At 38.7% G+C, this 19,731-nt stretch overlaps 1 pseudogene and 7 gene segments (V, D, J or C); 1 reads left to right on the top strand and 7 right to left on the bottom strand.

Moving 5' to 3' along the window:
- The window catches only part of LOC112629379, an 881,832-nt gene that overhangs the window by 350,039 nt on the left and 512,062 nt on the right, over positions 1-19,731 (bottom strand).
- LOC112629380 overlaps positions 1-19,731 on the bottom strand; it is a 766,638-nt gene that overhangs the window by 323,247 nt on the left and 423,660 nt on the right.
- The window catches only part of LOC112629366, a 772,346-nt gene that overhangs the window by 370,500 nt on the left and 382,115 nt on the right, over positions 1-19,731 (bottom strand).
- The window catches only part of LOC112629369, a 661,469-nt gene that overhangs the window by 335,488 nt on the left and 306,250 nt on the right, over positions 1-19,731 (bottom strand).
- Positions 1-19,731, bottom strand: part of LOC112629376 — a 484,771-nt gene that overhangs the window by 319,173 nt on the left and 145,867 nt on the right.
- The window catches only part of LOC112629375, a 451,949-nt gene that overhangs the window by 302,153 nt on the left and 130,065 nt on the right, over positions 1-19,731 (bottom strand).
- Positions 1-19,731, bottom strand: part of LOC112629378 — a 416,220-nt gene that overhangs the window by 314,286 nt on the left and 82,203 nt on the right.
- Positions 16,259-16,669, top strand: LOC112629384 (annotated as a pseudogene).

The raw sequence follows: 19,731 nt of genomic DNA, 5'->3' as shown, positions 1-19,731 counted from the left end.
AAAAAAAAAAAAAAAAATATATATATATATATATATATATATATATATATGGTTATGGGACAATCTTCATTCATAAATACCTGATAATCTGAAGAGAAAGACAAATGTGTAACTACATATTTACAACATAGCATGAAACATGAGTGTTTTTATGAGGAAAACATAATGGCGATCCATTAGTTCTGCTGAGGAAGTTAGCAGTGTGGAGTCAGGGAAGACCCTACAAAGGCAGAGCTCTTCAGCTGGGGCCTTAAGAGATAAAGGAAGATTGATGAGTTGGCTGTGTAGGAAAAGGGCATTCTGGGCAAAGTTATCTGCAATTTTAAAAGCACACAGAAAAATTATAGCCAGGAGTGCTCAGCAAATGAACTCAGTTCATTATAGTTGAATTTCAGTATCTGTGTGTAGGAAACTTATGACTTGATGTTAGGAAGGGTGGTCACAGGCAAAACATGAGGATCCATGCATGAATCATGTATAAGAAGGCTGATTTTCCAGGTCCATGGGGCCTAGTGGACTGTAAATCTCTCTCGCTCACGCTCTCGCACACATGCACACAGACACACAGACACACACATCATTTAGACAACAAAAGTACAAAATATACAATGCACAGATGTACCACAAGTCCCATGTTGAATCACTGGATATGAGTGACTCCTTGCCTTGCTACAAAAAACTGTTTTATTTGGGAAGGGTGTTGGTGCAAGTTTTTTCAGCAAGCTTTGAGGCTGATTGTGGGTTATTGGCGGCTCACAATTTTATATTTGTGGTGAATTCACTTTGTTGCGTGTTTGTGTGTGTGTGTGTGTGTGAGAGAGAGAGAGAGAGAGAGAAAGAGAGAGAGAGAGAAAAGAGAGAGTATTACAGTCCACTAGGTCCCCTAGACCTAACGAGATTCTGCTCCTCCTGGGGTATGTATGCTGGAACCAGGAGAAGTTCTCACACTGAAGACTGTGTCATTAAAATGATTCTAAATCATATCATAGAAGAATTAGAATGAAATAGAACTTTTATCTACTGAGAGAGGTGAATATTACAAGAACTGATGATGGCTCAGCCACACAAGAGCAAGAGGTTCCATTCTGGAGGTATAAAAGATTCCCAGTGTTTTGAGCTTGTAGGAGAGCAGAAGATGAGCCTATCAATTTATTAATTTTATAATGTGTTCAAAGCACGTTATAAAAGTCACGTTGACACTTCTGTTCCTAGGGAAGTAACCACTCTAAAGAGCCTGAATCTTGGCCTTATTCAGTTTTATGACAAGTCCTTTGCAGAATCAGTGGAGATGGGTGACACAGCTGTCTCTGCACAGGAAATTAGTTGGGGGAGGGGGTGGGAACACTTGTCATAGCATATCCATATTCATATTTGCATACACCAAATTGAGTTACCAGATATGTTTAGAGAAGTCTGTCTTCTTAAATAAAGACGACTCAGTTATACTACCAGGAATTTCTGAAACATGGGAGTGGACTTATTCCTTTGGTATCTTTATTACCACAACACAGAATTAGATTGACATATGTTAAATTATTCATAAAGTTATAAGTAATTTCTTCCTGATGAGAATTTTTTAATTAAAAATAACTCCTATATCTTCACATAGTGATAAATTTGATTCTTTACACCCAGTGTTTCATGGAAATGTAGGTGACCACAGACTGCATCCCTTTTTTCCCTCTCTTCTTCCCTTGCAACTCACCTTGCTACATGTGTTCTTTTAAAATCTACTCTTTTTCTGCTAAGACTAGATTTCTGATTGTTCTTTCTCCCAATAGGTATCTGGATACACATTTTTTTAAAGACAGGGCAACTTTCCATTGAACTAATTTATATTTGCCTAGTGCATCAATTAAGGTACAGTCAAGTTACAGGAAAGTCACCATGAGTTGTATGGGATAGGGGCTTAATTATGGGAATTTGGCTTTACGTGATTGTGAAAGGAGACAGGGAAGTGAAGGTCTAAGGGCTGTGGGAAGGCCAGAGAAGGAAACTCTAACTAGTTAATCTGAGAAAGCAAGCATCTGCAGCTGCTGAAGTGTGATTTGAAGGGGAAGTTCAAGAACTCTAAGGAAGCTCTTGCCTTTGTGTGGTTACCATCTCCATTCATCTATCGCCAGGCATCTGAAGGTGACTGGTCAACAGGAAGGCATGCTAGACATGGAGTGGAACAGAGTGACGAGAAGCTGGAACCAGCTGGGCATATCCGTGTCTATTTGTCACATATGACAATGACTGCTTCAGAGAGCAGTGGCTACTGTTTCACTTTTGCTTTCCATATCTCACACACATTTCTCTTTGGCTAATTTTATCCTGCTACCATACAAAAAAGGAAACTCTGGGAAACTTGGTTCTCTGTTTAATCCAGTACAAACCACCATTTTGTACCTCCTTATAAACTTTGCATTAGGTCATACCTCATTTGATGGTATTTAATTTCCATATAAGACAATAATAAAATAATTATTCTATCTAATATGATGCAATTGTCTTCCATAAAATTGTAAGGATGCTAACCTTTTCCCCAAAAGAAAATGCAAGGTCCCTTGTGTCACTTTATACATCTTTAAGTGAAGTTTATTATTTTTCTAGTTGAGTCATACTTCTCCTTCGATAACCTGTAAATTTTATAGTGAGCCATAAAGCTAACAAATAAAAACACAGACTATTGCAGAGAGTAGAAGAACAAAATAAATAAAAAGAATGGGTAGTTAACCTCTACCCTCCTGCCACACACACACACATCAAAGGAAGATGTACCCATAACTACTTCATATCTTGTTTCTGTCACTGGTGAAGTGGTTGTAGCTGCTAGGCACAATTTCATTCTTATGCCATCATTCATTATTGTTTTTTGCCCTCAGCAAGCACTTTCCTTTGTCTGGTGGGATGATGACCTCAAGATCTATGTCTTTAGCAGTCCTGCCTATATTGAGTTGCTGTAGTTTTCCATTAAATTTTATCATCATTCATGGTGGGATTAAGAATTTCCACAGACATACTCTTCTTTACCCCACTGTATTGTAGCAAACCATTTCTCCATGAAAGGCAGTATCAATAATCTCAGCCAGTAGAATAACCCCCTTCTTTGCTTTTGGTTGACTGGAATGAGGAGTCCACACCATTCTCTTGCCTATACTATAATGTCAAATGAGTTTTGGCCAGCCCAGCTGCTCAGGTATCTACCTATGTGGATCAAATGCAGTGATCTTCAGGCCCCCATAGGCTGTCCCCAAATTTGCAACTGGGTCACTTATGTTTCCTGGCTCCTGAAGAGGGCTGGGCATTTACTAGGCTCACTCATCCATGATTTCAGAAAAACTTGAGGGAAATGCAATCGACCCTTTGAAAACCAAAAGCAAAGCTGACTTTAAGGATTTTTCTCTTTTTCCTTTTTCAGCAGTTTTACTCTGATGTGGAGAAGTATGCTTTTCTCTTGTTCTGTGTGTGTGTGCGTACGTGCTGAGTTCCTTGAATCAGTGGAGACTTTTATCAAATTGGAAATTTCCACTTATTATTTCTTCGGATTGTTTTAGTTTCATTTTCTCTCTCCTCTCTGTGGCACCAATTACACATATATTAGGCCATTTGAATTACCTCACATCATTTGTGTGCTCAGATCTGTTCTTTAATTTTTTTTTCTTTATTTGACTTAAAGGCATTTCATGTTGATTTGTCGTTACATTAACTAATTCTGTGTCCCTCTTCCAGTCTCATATTAAGCCTACTCAATGGCTTCTTAATTTCAGATACTGTATTTTGCAATTCTATAATGTCTATGTAATTTTTAAATGTATGCTGTTACTATTTTAAAACTCTGTTAAAATATGCTATTGAAATAATTTCCTGTTGAAAATTTTGATTTATTTTATCACGTTTCCTTAATTTTTAAAACATATTAATTATAGTTATTTTAAAATTCTTGTGTGTTAATTCCACATTTAAATCATTTGTGGGTCTGCTTCTATTCATTATATTATCTCTTGATTATTGGCCCTTGTTCTTGCTTCATTACATTTTTTATACACTACAAAATCTGTAGATTATTTTGTTTTTCTCTAAAAATGTTAATTTTGTTAAATTACAAGCAGATAACCCTGATACTGTTGAAACTTACTTTAATCTCTGTGAGGGGTGGGTTTTTTCCCTCAATTATTATTTTTGTCTTAGAACATAGCATGTTCATGACTCTTAGCATGTAATCCCTACTCTAGTGAGTCAATTGAAAGCCCAAGGTGTTTCCCAAGGTTCCTTTGCTCTGGCTAGGCCAGAACTCCAATGTCTTTCTGCACAGTGCAACCCCTGAAATCTCCATGGAGCTTTTAGACCCCCAGAAGTTGTTTTCTGTGAGGCTTCCCAAAGTTTCTCCCTGTGCATGTGCAGTTACGTGTAGGCTCTGCAAACACTCTACATGTATCTTAAGACCCTCTTATATAAGATTCACTTCTCTCTAGTACCCTTTTCTTCAAATCACAGTTATATTCATCTCTGTTTTTTTCCATGCAGTAAGGCTGCCACTCTCTTCTGGGACTCCAAGTCCCAGTGCTGAGGCTTAGAAAATAGCCACAAGGGAGAAATGCTGAGTGAATGTGGGAGTCACTTTGCAGTCTTTCCCTCTCCCAAGAATTGCAAACATTCACTGTCTTCTTTCCTTAAAAAGAATTGTTTCATATGTCTTTTCAGTTTTGTAGTAGTTTGTAGCTAAAAGATAACTCCAATATCAGCTATACTGTAAAAATCAGAAAATCTTTTTTTCTTTAAGACAAAGCTTTATTATATATTTCCTCCCTTTTAAAGACAATTGTCAGCTTTATTCAGTAGTCAAAAATGTATCACGTTTATGTATCATATTTATCATATCTTCTACAACTTATTTAGAAATGCTTCCCACACTTAAAAGGGATTAGGGTCTCTAAAGAACTAACATTTTCTTATCATCAATCAGTATCATGATTCTTTTTATTTGTTCTTAGTGCAGTTATCCCTATCTGTGCTCTGATAGGATGTAGATATGCTTAGTAATTTTGTTCCCATATCCTTCGTCTTACCATATTAAGATTTACAGACGATTCATTTCAAGGTTCTTGTTTAGTCTCCCATAAAATGAGAGCCACTTATGTACAGTATATAATAACTTACAAATTATACATTATGTCTTAAAATTGCTATAATCTGCCTTGCTTCCTGCCTGTATATGTATGCTGTTCCTCAAACGGGAGCACCTTCTCCCACATGCTTTTGTTCTTCAGTCTGATTAACTCCTATTAAATTGCCAGATTTTGAACTGAGGCATCACATACTCCAGAAAACTTCCTTTAACAGACATCTATTTGTTTTTATAATACCCTTTACTGCCCCAGTTAAGTCCTTCTCTATTTTATAGGAACTGATAACAAAAATGTGTTCCCCACTAGAAATATATTCAACAGGCTGAGCAATTTCATGAGACAGATCCAGCCGCAGCAGCTCCTGGGCGTTGCCACTCAGCTTTGTAGTGGAAAGCTCCACCTACCTGTGGTTTAGTCCACCTTCTGCACACTGTGGTGCATGTGTGTGAGTGCTTGTGTGTGTATGTGTGTGGGTTGGGGGTAATGGAGGGGTCATCTTTTTAGGGTTTAAGAATCTTTTTGGGGAAAAGTAGGAACACAGCAGCTTAGAAAGAGAATAGAGAAATAGTCTATATGTCTTTGAGGAGTCAGAGATAAAAGATATCGACGAAGGTAAAATCTGGAACATGATCAGACTGAATTTTTTTTTGCATTGTGAATGAATTGTATAAAAAGTTATATATATTTATATATAAAAATATATTTATATAAAAAAATATATGTTTTTATATATATCACAATTCCCATTTTTACATTGAAATTATCTTATTTAATTAAAGCCAAATGAAATAATAGCAACTTAGGACATATGACCACCATAGGAATAAAAAGTGTCATAATAGTAGAAAAATGTTAACATCCTCATTTTGTATATATGAATATATATATTATAAATATATATATACACACACATATATATGTCTCCTAAAAGTTTTTCCTGCTCTATCAATTCAACATTCAATATGTAGACATACAGACCATTGGTTTTTAACCAGGGGCTATTTGCCTCCAGGGACATTTGGCAGTGTCTGTAGACATTTGTGTTTGCCACAGCTGAGGATCTTACTGGCATCTAGTGGGCAGAGACCAGGGATGCTATTAAACTCTCTACAGTGCCCAGAAAAGCCCCTTCCCCCAAAAGAATTACCTGGCCCAAAATGCTAATAATGTTTCTGTTGGCAAACTCACAGAGACAATGCTTTTCAATTCAGACCGTGCTTCACAATTTTCTTCTTACCTTTCTCTAACCTTTTCTTCCCAGCTACACCTTACATTTTCTCAATCTGCTTCTTTTTAAAATTTCTTCTTGGCCTTGAGTTTCTTCAATTTTTAATTTTTGTGAGTACTTAAGTACGTGCATATATTTATGGAGTACATGACATGTTTTGTTACAGGAATGCTATGTGAAATAAGCACATATGGAGAATGGGGTATTCATCCCCTCAAGCATTATCCTTTGAGTTACAAACAATCCACTTACATTCTTTATTTTAAAATGTACAACTATTATTGACTGTAGTCACCCTGTTGTGCTATTAAATAGTAGGTGTTATTCGTTCTATTTTTTGTACCTGTTAAACAGTCTCACCTGTCCCCCAGCCTCCCACTACCCTTCCCAGCTTATGGTAATCATCCTTCTACCCTCTATGTCCATAGGCATGGTTTAGATAAGAACAGTGATCAGAGATTAGAAATAATTTTTGGACAAACAGATCAAGTCTCATATTGGCCCTGATACTGAAAAATATTAATTCATGAATCTATAAATAAATGTTAAACAAATTGTCTTCTTTAAATCTCAAGCTTCATTTTGGCTCTTAGAGATAAAGCAGAATTGGTGATAAGAAAGCAGGATTATGCATGTTATTAAGAATTTTATGGTCCATATACTCTTTTGCTACTGATCCCCCACCCTCAGCCTAAATTATTAGTCCTCTTCATGTTTCAGAGAGTTTTATTCTCCATTCATCCATCAATCCTCCTGACAGCCTAAGGAGACTTTTCTCAGGTTAGAGTACCACCTAGAACTAACACCACTTCCTCTGCAGTAATGCAGATGCCCCACCCAGGGGAGGTGCCTGAGTCTGGTCTTAAACATCAGCAGTGTGTTTTCAGGAAGGCACACAGTGATTCAGGAGTGTGGAGAGTGTCCAGTTTCTTTCAGAAATTATTGCTGTGAATGGAGGTTGTAGGTCACAGGATTCTTCAACTTACAGCCCCTGGAGAATGATGGCTATGGGAGCAAGTCTATGGCTGTCTATCACCATGAGAGTAAGTTCCTTGGAAGAGACTGTGTCCTTTCCATACTGACAGAGCAGGAACATTGCCATCTTGGACAAGCCCTCATTCTAAAGTTCACCTTAATCAAAAACCTCCTAAGTCCAAAGGGCATCAGCCTAATGGCTATGGTCAACATAAACCACAAATAACCACATAAACCATATACCACATAAACCATAAACCACAAATAACATCTCCAACCAGAAACATTCCAAACTCCTCCTCAGCCAGAGGCATGCTAGCCCTGAGATAACCCTGCTCCAACTGGGAAGGTGCCAGCCCTGAGATAACCCCCCTCCTACCAGAAAGAGATCAGCCTCAAGATGACTTCCCCTCCTCCGAGAGAGATTCCAACCCCCACCATAAACTTCTTCTCCACACATAAACATTCCAAGCTTGTGATAAACCCCCTCACCGTAAAACCAATATACACTCTTAGTCTGTAAGAGAAAGTGCTCCTGACCAAAAAAAAAAAAAAAAAAAATCAGCCAGAAGCCCCACTCAGGTTTTATCTAAAGTAAACCTGTCTTTAACTGCCAAGTTGTGTTTTGTGTTTCTTTACTGTTTCTTTAACTCTTACACATATTCTTGGCTCAAAACGTATATCAGGACACAAATGAGGTTTTGAGCGTACCCTGTGGAAGCTGTGGTTCCCACTTTCAATTTTTTACTTTTGAAGTCCATTATGCTAGGCATTTCCCAAAACATTTCTAATCTTCACAATAATACTGTAAATTAAGTATTTATACTTACTTCCTGCAGTACTTATCAGGAAATTGATGCTCATGAAGTTCATATAATATTCTCAAATTTACACAGCTGATAAGGGACAGAGCCACTAGAAACCCTTGCTCTTTTCTTAGTGTCATGGTGCTTTTCAGGAAGAGACATGTAAATCCAGTGATTATGGAAAGACCCTGGGCCATTTTGTTGAGGAAGTAAAACAGACTCTCCTATCAACCCATAACACCTTCCCACAAAGGTAGAAGAGAAAGAGAAAGAAAACAGTTTTGTCTGGGTATGGTGGCTCACGCCTGTAATTGCAGGAGTTTGGGAGGCCAAGGCAGACAGATAGGTTGAGCTTAGGAGTTAGAGACTAGCCTGGGCAAGATGGTGAAGCCCCATCTATACAAAAATAAAAAAAAATTAGCTGAACATGATGGCACACACCTGTGGTCCAGTTACTTGGAAAGCTGAGGCAGGAGGATTGTTTGAGCCTGGGAGGCAGAGGTTGCAATGAGCCCGGATTATGCCACTGCATTCCAGTCTGGGTGACAGAGTGCGACCCCGTCTCAAAAAAAAAAAAAAAAAAGAAACAGTTTTATTGAATAAGCATTAAACCAGAATGTGATGCATCTCACAGGCAATCCACTAAAGATATTACAAAGAAATAAATAAATCTTATCTTTTTTTTTTTTTTTTTTTTTTTTTTTTTTGAGATGGAGTCTTGCTCTGTCACCTAGGCTGGAGTGCAGTGGCTGGGTCTCAGCTCACTGCAAGTTCCACCTCCCAGGTTTATGCCATTCTCCTGCCTCAGCCTCCCGAGTAGCTGGGACTACAGGCCCCTGCCACCTCGCCTGGCTAGATTTTTTGTGTTTTTTAGTAGAGATGGGGTTTCACCATGTTAGTCAGGATGGTCTCGATCTCCTGACCTCATGATCCACCTGTCTCGGCCTCCCAAAGTGCTGGGATTACAGGCTTGAGCCACCACGCCCGGCCAAGAAATCTTATCCTTTTATATAGCCAAGCAGATGCAACTGATTGTCTACAATTTCTCAAGATAAACGACAACTAGAGGACTTGACAGCATCATTTGTCAAACATAGTTCATCCTCAATTTACCTGGTAATTGAGGTAGCCACCTGTTTTGTAATTGCCTTCATGCAAAGGAAACATTTCTCATGTCTTTAGGACAGGAGGTTGGTTTGCAACTGGGAGCAAAGTACGAGCTGAAGTTAGGCTCCTATCCTCCCCTAAAACTAGATTAGGACACTACCTCCTTTTGTGGTTACATTTCAAAAAAAAGTGCTCTCAGGTCCTTGAGAAAGACAGTCCTGGATTGTAAACTGGCAAGAGGTTTATTTAGCTTTTAAAAAGATTTACCTACATTTCAAAGGGATAGAAAAAAAACTCACAATTACAAGTTTTCTAAAGTAGGTGCTCTAAGAAAAGGGAGAGGAGAGTGTCTTTCTCTTTTTGCATCAGAGAGAATTAAAATTGTTTTCTCATTTCTATTTGTATTTGCCTTTAAAGTTTTCAGAATTAAGAAGTTTAATGTGAAACAATTTTTAGAGGTTGCTTTTAAAATGGATTACTGGGTAGAATAAGGATAAGAAAATAAGAAAAATAACCTTTGGAATATAAAAGTAAGACAAATGTAAGACTACAGTTATTATTTGCATGGAAATTGTCTGTGGTTAAAAGACTTTAGGATGAAAGTTGGATTCCATAATCTTCCATGAGTATAAGAAATTGCTATGGAAATTTAATAACGAGTCCTCTCTAAATGAAAGGTGAAGTTTTTTTCCTTTATAAAAAAATTATAGGAATATTAATACTTTACGAAATAGATATGATCAACATAAATGGAGGCCCCATGATTGTATAAACAAAGTAATTTGTTTATATATCTTTTCCTGCTCTTACACATAGAAACAAGAAATCATAAAGCCATTTTATGTCAATCTTGCTACAGTTAGAATTATGTTTAACTACAGCAACAAAAAACTCAACCAAATAATGGTTTATTAAAAATGTTCATGCAAAAATAAATCTGGGGGCTGGATTTGACTTGGCATCTAAAAGACTACCAGGCATGGGATAGGGAAAGGGGATTAGGTATGTATTTTCCTTTATGGTAAAGTTATCACTTCTGTATTTTAAAAAGAGAAAGGGAGGGATAGGGAGATGTGTACTCGTATCAGGAGAGACAAAAACACTACAGGAAGGCCCTAGCATATTTCTGGTCCTATCTCACTGGTCAGAACTGCTCTATATGTATATGGCAATCCCTTGCTGCAAGAGAGGGTAAAATGTAATGTTGAGTGTTTTTTTTAAAGCTGGACATACTGTTGTCCAAATCAAAATTGAGGGTTTTGTTAATAAGGAGGCAGAAGAGAATTGTGATTAGGTTGGCAGCTTGCAGTGTCTGCCTTTCTGACTCCTCTGGTGAAGACTGAGAGTATTAGGCAGAGAATAACTCATTCCCCCTTAAGTAGTCGGTGAAAATTCCACAGTAGCAGTGACACTTACATTGGGGCATCAATAGCAACATTATTTTAGAGACATTTATTGAGTATGCATGTTATGCCTGGAACTTGAGACAATTTTGTGTATTTTATCTCATTTAATTCATAGCAACTCAGCAAGATAGGTGGTCTTACCAACATTAATTTATAAGGAAATGTAGGTGAGGATAAATAATTGCCCAGGGACACAGAGCTAGAAAATTGTGAAAATGAGATTTTAATTTAAGTTATTCTGATTTCAAAACTCAAAAACTCATGTGCATTGTGCTATATCATCTTGCCTCACAGAACAAATACAAATTCTTCAAGTATGAAAATGGGCCAGTGGAGGGCTTGCTATGTGGAGGAAACTGCCAACTTCTTTCTTCTTCAACCCTGAAAACTTGAAGTTACTGATATTTGCCATTCAAAGACTCATCCCCAAGCCAGTCGTGTGCACATACAGGCCATTGTAGTTAATGTCTGGGCATGTTCAGAACCACCAACTAGGATATTGCTTTGAAATCACAGTTGAATGCTACTGAGGTGTACTATCGGTATCTTTCTTCCAAAAAAGTGGCAACTTTCTTCTAATTTTTAAAATATTTATGCTTTTTACTGCAGTGTAAGAGTCTGGAAAGAGCAGCTTTATCATCTCCAGAGTACTAAGAGAAAGCTGTGAAACCATCCATTTCTGCCCCATTGTACTAAGCATTCCTGGCTGTGGTCTTCAGGAAAACGGAATGACCAATCTGAACCATGATGTATTCTGAAATTCTCCATGTTGATCCTTTGGATTCAATTAGCATGAGAGCTGAAGGTGTTCCCATTTAAATTAACAGAAATTCCTAAAGAGATGGAAAATCCCTGATGCCAACTATGAAAGGAAGAATTTATGAAAGAAGGAAGAAAGAGAGAATGAGGGGGTGAGAAAGGTGGAAGGAGGGAGAAAAAGTCACTTCAAGTTAGGAAAGAATCCCTAGCTCCCTTCCCTGATGCCTTCTGCTTTGTTTCTACACAGGGGTGGAACACTCAGAAACAGTCTGCCCGATAGCTTCCGTTTGTCCCTCCATATCGACTCTCTTTGCTACTGCCCACCCTGGAGAGTTGCAGGCCCATATCGTTAATGATCCTAATAGCAGGCTGCATTTCTAGATATTTGTGTTATAGCAGAGGGGTCTTGTCCTTCAGTGTGTGTGGAAAATGTTTTCTGGAAAGGCAGTAGAAATAGTTCCTTGAGGGGCTGAGGTTGTTCTCTCTATTTATGCCATAAGCTGTGTGAGGGGGAGCTGGAGGCATGTGGCAACCATGTGACTGGGACTGGCAGCAGGGTTTGGGTGCAGGTAGCAGGTGCCTCAAGAGCACTGTGCTCCTGCACAGAGGTAGAGGCCTGTATCACCAGGCTGGGTCGCAGTGATGTGGAGGGAGCTGTCCTTTCTTGCATCACCAAACTGAAAGGTTAGTCTCTTCTGCTTCTTCATTTCTCCACGCGTAACTAGTGTCATCAAGAGGACAGGACCTTCCCCAGGGTCCTGTCTGTACCATTGTAAGCTGGTAAAAACACTTGAGGAGTTGCAGTATGCAGTGAAATTTTCTCCCTCTTGGATGCTTAGAAACCGAGGACTCTGCTCCAGCTGCTGGGTGCTCACCCCTGTTTAGAAACAGAGCAGAAGCAACCAGGAAAGGGAATTAGGGATTGTTCCCCAACCTGAAATAATTTTTCCTCCCTCCTTAGTCCTTTCTCCTCCCTCCCTTACTCTCCCCCTTTCTTCCTTCTTTTATAATTCCTTCTTTCATACTTTGCCATAAAGCAACTTGCCATCAGGGATTTTCCATCTTCTTAGGATGTTCTGTTAATTTAATTGGGAACCTTTTCAACTCACATGCCAACTGAATCCAAAGAATGGATACGGAGAATTTCAGGACCATCTTGTCTTTCTATCACATGGTGGACATGGCCCCTGACTTTAGCTGCTCCTGAAAGAGCCCGTCCTGGAACAGGCTTCTCTGGGCTAGAAGAGTGCTTGCTGCCACCCACTTTGAGTTCTGTAGAAAGGCAGGAGCCTCAGTGTGGCAGCCAATGGAATCATTCACTGTCCACCCACCCCTTCCTCCAACTCAAAGTGTATGTTGCCTTTTGAAATACTACCCTCCTGTGGAGAGATAGAAAAGTGATTTATTTCCAATAATGCTCTGTTTCTCCCAATAGCATTTGGTATGCATAAATATCAAGATTAAAGTAGAAATGTAACAGGAGACCTCACCCACTTTCTTTTTCTTCCTTCCCTTCCCTCCCCTCTCATCCCTTCATTTCTTCCCCTCTGGACACTCCTTGCCAGCAATGCATGCTTGTCTGATTATTCTCTTGCTTAAGAAATCCCAGAGGCGAACCTTGAAACAAACCAGGCACAGTCCCCATTGAGACATCTTCAAGCTTAGGGGGACTTGTGAACAATTTGTCCACCACCAGGCCAAAGTCAAGATAACACCAACCAGACCCCTAGAGGGGCAATTACCCAAGATAGCCTTTAGAACCAGACACACAAACCCTGCACCCTGCACCATTCCTGCATGTCTCCCATCCTGCGTTTCATTTTTAAAACCTCATGGTGAATTTAAAAATGTAAAATGGTACTTTAGAATGCTAGTTTGCCGTCTTCTCAGTTTGCTGGCTCTCATATTAAACCTGCTTTTCCCATCTACCCTCGCCTCTCGTGTTTGGCTTTCAAGTGGCAAGCAGCTGGACCTGGGTCCAGTTACACAAAGAGTATTGTGACCTTATTAAAAAAATGGAAAATACATCCTTTTAAGCATTGATCATTTAAAAGCCAGAATAAAAGAATAATAGAAGATAATGAAAGTATCATCTTATCATTTCTGATATCCTCAACAAGCATATTGAACCATGTAGTGTCTGAGTAACTATAACTGTAGTGGGGGGCATATGTGGTGTGAAATGATACTACATTTACAGGGCCATACAGCATGAGTAAGTACAGTATCATAAACCTATTTTTACTAAATTAAAAATGAACAATTCTGTTGTAGATTATTTAATTTAGAATACATTTTTGATATTCTACTGCATTACTCTGTTATTAGATCCCTAGTTCATGCCTATCAAAGCCCTCATCACACTATCCAGTAATTGCACCTGTTGGGCTCATCTACAAGTTCCTTGTGGAAAAGGTTGTGCTTCTTTTTTCACTCTTGTAACCCCAGCAGTTACTAGACAGAAAGATGTGAACACACAATCATGAATTAATATGTAAAGTGTTTGTGCATTGGTATAGTGATTTAAGGATATAGATGTTGTGGTGTGGGTGTAGTATGTATTCAAATATCACAAAATCTTGTGTACCAAGAGGATTGCTTCAGCCACTGCATAGAGTCATTAGTAAAGATAGTCAGATTGGCCATATGACTATTTGTTAATATCTTGAATGGGAAAATACAATGCACATGCATTTTCTTTTTAAAAATTTTACCTTTAAGTGGGTATGTGGGAATCCAGATTCCTCGAGGGGCTTAAAATAGAGGGGGTCAGCCTGTGGGGCTCACGGGAACAAGAAATGAGCTGCTCCAGGATAACGAGCTATTGACTGCTTCTTTGAGGAATCCCATAACCCAAGCCCTTTAGATATAATATGCATTTCTCTGAAAAGCAGAATAACAATTTAGCTTCAAGATGGGAACGAGAAGAAAATTTCCTTGACACTGGGATTAACTATCATTGTCATTATACTGATTGGGAATATGGAAAGATCTTTTTTAGTGCTTGAATCTCCTTACACTTTCAGTCAGAAGAAAAATTCTGCCACAGTTTACAAAAAGGATAGAATCCAGAACAGCGTGGCTGGAGTCATATCTTCCTCCTGGGGTTCTATCCTAAGTAAGAACTGCCAGGTATAAGAAAAGGAAATATAGTCATGAATTGGCCTAAAAGATATAATGAACTAGAGACACCTCAAGCGTCCCTACAGTAAAATGTTTCCAGCACACCTAAGCATAAACCAGCTCTCATTTAATAAGAGCCCTTGTCAAAGTGCACTGGGGCCAAGCTGTAGGCCAGTTTTCTGAGTGCTTCTTCCATGGCATGGATTGTTAATAACAGCTCAGATTGAAGAGATGAACAGGAAAAAGTTTCTATCCTTGAGGAACCTGAGCTAGAGAGGAAATAAAAACCAAAAAATATTCATAACATGGTGGGTTTGTGCTATTGCAAAACTATAAAATGCTAAAAGACAGGGCGGGAATAGTTGTAATTTATTAACAGATAACTTGGAAAAATCTCTTTTTTAAGATATCATGTTTACTGGGCCTTCATGATTGCGTAGAATTTTGCCAATTTTATAAAGAAATAACATATAAAAGAAGGAGGTGTTAGAGTGAGGTCATCTGATGGGCTGAAGTTCAGAGATCATGGAGGTAATGATAGGAATGAGGATAAAAAGTTACTGGGAGTAGTGGTTTAGATGGCCAAATAAACCTAGAGTTTTATTTTTGGGTAATGAAGAGCTGTGGAAGGTCCTGAAATAGCTTAGTGATCTAATCACAGATGTGTTTTAGCAGGACAAGTCCAGAGGTGGTAATAGATTGGAGAGGCATGAACTAAGTGGTAGAGGATATACTAAAAAGTTATTCCAATTAGCCAGGTGAGAAATAATGAGAACCTGGATCAGGATAGTAACAAGGAGATTGAAAAGGAGTGACTGAATATGAGAAATCTTTAAAAGATAGAATTGATATGACTTATATATCCGTCAATTCTGACTGATAAGGCTCAGTGGAAACTATCTCAAAATGTCAGTCCTCACAACAACAAATGTGTTGTCTATGGTATATTAATTGCGTGTCAGTTGCATTTCCGAGGCTCTGAGGCTGTGCTTCCTGTTGCAAGTAGACAGCAGGTCTGTTCTATGACTTATCTTTTCATTCTAAACTATGCAGAACTGAGTCTGCTTGACATTAGGAGTTAGAAGCTGAAAGAATGACTATTATATGATACATGCAGAGCAGAAATAGAAGGAGCCAAAATACATGAATATATTTCATTTCTTCTTTGATGTGGCATACTTCCTATCCACTCACATTTCATTGGTCAAAGCTAGTCATATGGCCAAGTGCAAAGTCAACAATGTGGGGGGAAGTATATCCTGACTAAATCATGGCAAAGGTGGGAGATAAATAGTTGTCATCAAATAATATTATAATCTACCACAGTACTCTTGGAAATACAGTATATGAGAGTGAGCTTAAGGAGCACTGTGAGATTAACCAATTTGTGGAAAGAAAGTATATTAACGTGATTCTAAAACCTCTTTAAAAATTTGTCATTTTTTTTCCCATAGAGATGGGGTCTTACTGTGTTGCCCAGGTTGGTCTTGAACTCATGGGCTCAAGAAATTCTCCCTCCTCAGCCTCCCAAAATGCTGGGATTACAGGCGTGAGCCACCATGCCTGACCACTCTAAAATGTTTATAAAAAGATTTAGTGAAGACGTAGGAGAAATCGAAGATGATAACAACTTGCTTGTCCCATCTCTCTTTTTCTTCTTTCTTTTTGTGTTGAAGGACATGACTTCAGTAAACTAGTTGTTCACATCAACAATGTTCTTTGTAAGATCTTGGTCCCCAGTTCAGAGTTCAACAACAAACTTCCAAGATGCCGCCCAAAGGAAAAAGTGGTTCTGGAAAAGCAGGGAAAGGGGGAGCAGCCTCTGGGAGTGACAGTGCTGACAAGAAGGCTCAAGATCCCAAAGGTGGTGGCAATGCAGTAAAGGTCAGACACATTCTATGTGAAAAACATGGCAAAACCATGGAAGCCATGGAAAAGTTAAAGTCTGGGATGAGAGTCAATGACGTGGCCTCACAGTATAGTGAAGATAAAGCCAGGCAAGGGGGCAACTTGGGTTGGATGTCCATGGTGGGATCATTTCAAGAAGTAGCATTTGCCTTGCCTGTAAGTGGGATGGATAAGCCTGTGTTTACAGACCCACCGGTTAAGACAAAATTTGGATATCATATTATTATGGCTGAAGGAAGAAAATAAAATCATATGAAAGACTGAAAAAAAAAAAGATCTTGTTCCCCTTTATCAGAGCAAATGGCTCTGCCCTGGTGACAAAGGCTCTGTGGTCTCTTAAATAATTGGAATCCAGAAGTGAAGATCTAAAATATTCAGCAACTGGAAACTTTTTTTTTTTCCTGATTAACAGCTATTTATAGTGATCTAAGATCTTGTTTTAAAGTCATTGTACTCCAGATATTAATTTTATTTCCACAAGGCATCACTGCAATTGCAAATGAGCCAGGTTTGGTTGCACTCTTTCATCTTTTGGATTTGAGGACTGTCCTATGGCCAGTTTATTTACATTTATGGAAGTCTCTGAATTAACAGTTCATCAGAGGCCACACCACAGAGTCTCAAAGAAAACTCCCAAGTGCTTTCCTAATAGCTCTTGCACCCAAGTTTAATGAAGATTTGGTCTGAGATGATGAATATCCAGATGAAAGAGATTTTGCTCTTTCCCTGCCATATTCTGCTCCATCAAATACACGAAAATATAGCTCATTTTCTCATGAGCTCTATTATTCATAATATATGACAAAATTAAGTCACACTATTTAGCTCTTCATATTCTAAGTTGAAATGGAATCACTATCATCTTTGGTCAGTTACTGAAGAAATGTTTTACTCGTTTGCTTGCAAGCAAACAAGCAGAAGAAATGTTTGCTTGTTTCATGAGTATATTTGGGATAGAATATATTTCTATCCCAAATGTGCCCATTATAAAAGAATGTTTATCAATATATTAAAAAGAAAATATTCTATCTCAAATGTGCCCATTATTTTAAAAAGTTTTTTATCAGTATATTACAAGGAAAATAAAAACACTCCCGCTCAAACTGTACAATTATCCCTCTTGGTATATAATTAGAAAAAATATGGTTCCGTAGGAGTATAGGCAAAAAAGTACGAAGTTCATTCCTGACAAAAATATTCTAAGCAGGCCATTTCTCCAGAATCTAATTTTCCAACTCCATCTTCATTTAATAAACACAGTTTCAGGCCCTGTACTAGATTTGGGGGATATAAATGTGACAAGATATGGTCTCTGCCTTCCAGGTCCTTACTGTCCAAAAGAGCTGCTGTCAAAAAAAATTTTCAGAACTAATGTGTCAAAAAAGACCTGTAGCAGCATTACAGGCAAACATTGGACATGTAATAACTGCTAACAATGGGGCCACGGAGAAAGACTTTATCCAAGGTTTAGAGGGGCAACCCAACAAAGATTTGGAAACTATCCAACCTGCCTTTACACATAAAGTAGAGCTCAATAACGAATGAGAGAAATAGAATAGCCCTTTGGAGGTTGCACCAGAGAGGAAAGGGCCAGGGTCAACTGTTGACCTCCCTAGATTTTCCACATTTCTCAGAGCTTAAAATAGAACTTCTAGCCACACTATCAAGTCCTCCAGAATCATTCCATGGTAACAGCCTGTGGTCCACATGGACAATTCTCCTTCCACTCTGAGTCCACCCTGGGTAGCCTCCAGTGTGATAGGGGTGGTGAGGGGAAACTGAGTTCAAGGCACCAGTTCTGTGTAAGCCTCTCCTTAGTGCCACCAATGTCTTCAAGGGAGCTCAGAATCACCAGAACAAATAGAATAATGAATATAAAAAATTTTGGATACGAGAGAAAACTTTCAGAAATATTTTTAACACTTAACACTTTTGGTGGAGGAGTGATGAATTCTGCCTAAACGACTTGATACCGAATTCAGACATACTTATGTTAATACTCCATCATTGCCATTTACTGGCTAGGTCACATCAAACAATTTACTTAACCCACTCCTGTAACAGTTTTCTAATGAATTGAATGAAGCTTATATTGCTTATGCCACAAGGATGTCTTGAGGCTGTATGGAGATTATGTATATAAATCAGACTGTGTTTCAACCAATCTATTTAGACGATTCCCTGAAGCTCAACTTTACTACTTCAATTCTTTCTCAACAGGACCTAATGAAAGGCCCAGCCTAGATGAATCATCATCTAGAAAAATCGAAGAATATATCAGCCTCATCAGCCACACTCATCCTAAGTGAAAAGTGCCCAGAATATATGACTATATTGTTCTGTGACAAGGGTTATGTGAAGAAGTGTAACAACTATGTAAAACTCAATAATTAGTCACCTTGTCCCTTTTTAACCAACTAATACACAAGTAGCCAATTAGATATCAATCAAAAACACATAGGTATTTAGTAGACAGTCAAAAACACGTGGATTTTTTATATGACAAGCTTGCCAAACAATATATACAATTAACAATGCTATTGACTTTTCTGAACATTTCATATAAATCAACACGTTTATTCTTCACAACAACACTAGGAGGAAGTTAACATTATTCCCATTTTTCAGATGAAGAAACTGAGACACAGAGAAGTTCATTAATCTTCCCATAATCATACAACTAGTAAGCGGGCAGAGCCAGGCTTTGTTGTTGTTGTTGTTGTTGTTGTTGTTGTTTTGAGACGTCATCTCACTTTGTTGTCCTGGCTGGAGTGCAGTGGCGTGATCTCTGCTCACTGCAAGCTCCGCCTCCCGGATTCACGCCATTCTCCTGCCTCAGCCTCACGAGTAGCTGGGACTACAGGCGCCCGCCACCATGCCCGGCTAAGTTTTTGTATTTTTAGTAGAGACGGGGTTTCACCGTTTTAGCCAGGATGATCTCAATCTCCTGATCTCGTGATCCGCCCGCCTTGGCCTCCCAAAGTGCTGGGATTACAGGCATGAGCCACCGTGCCCAGTCCAGAGACAGGCTTCTAATCTAGGTAGTGTGCTAAAGAGTGGACCCACTTGGCTCCTGTGGAATACTGCCTCTCAGGTAGTGTAAACCTTGCTCAGCAGAATAGCAGCTTCAATAGGACCTTGGAGCTTGTTAGAAATGCAGAATTTCAGGCCCTACTGAATCATAATCTGTACTTTAACAAGATCCCCAGGTGATCCACATCAAAGTTTGACATGTAGAAGTGACACACAAACAGCCATAGATCATTATGTTAATTATTAAGAATTAACATCTAATCTAAGTGGGCATG

The sequence above is a fragment of the Theropithecus gelada genome, chromosome 7b, assembly GCF_003255815.1.
Source record: "Theropithecus gelada isolate Dixy chromosome 7b, Tgel_1.0, whole genome shotgun sequence".
Taxonomy (NCBI): domain Eukaryota; kingdom Metazoa; phylum Chordata; class Mammalia; order Primates; family Cercopithecidae; genus Theropithecus; species Theropithecus gelada.
The sequence above is the reverse complement of the archived record's forward strand: the minus strand, read 5'-3'. Positions and strand labels throughout refer to the sequence as shown.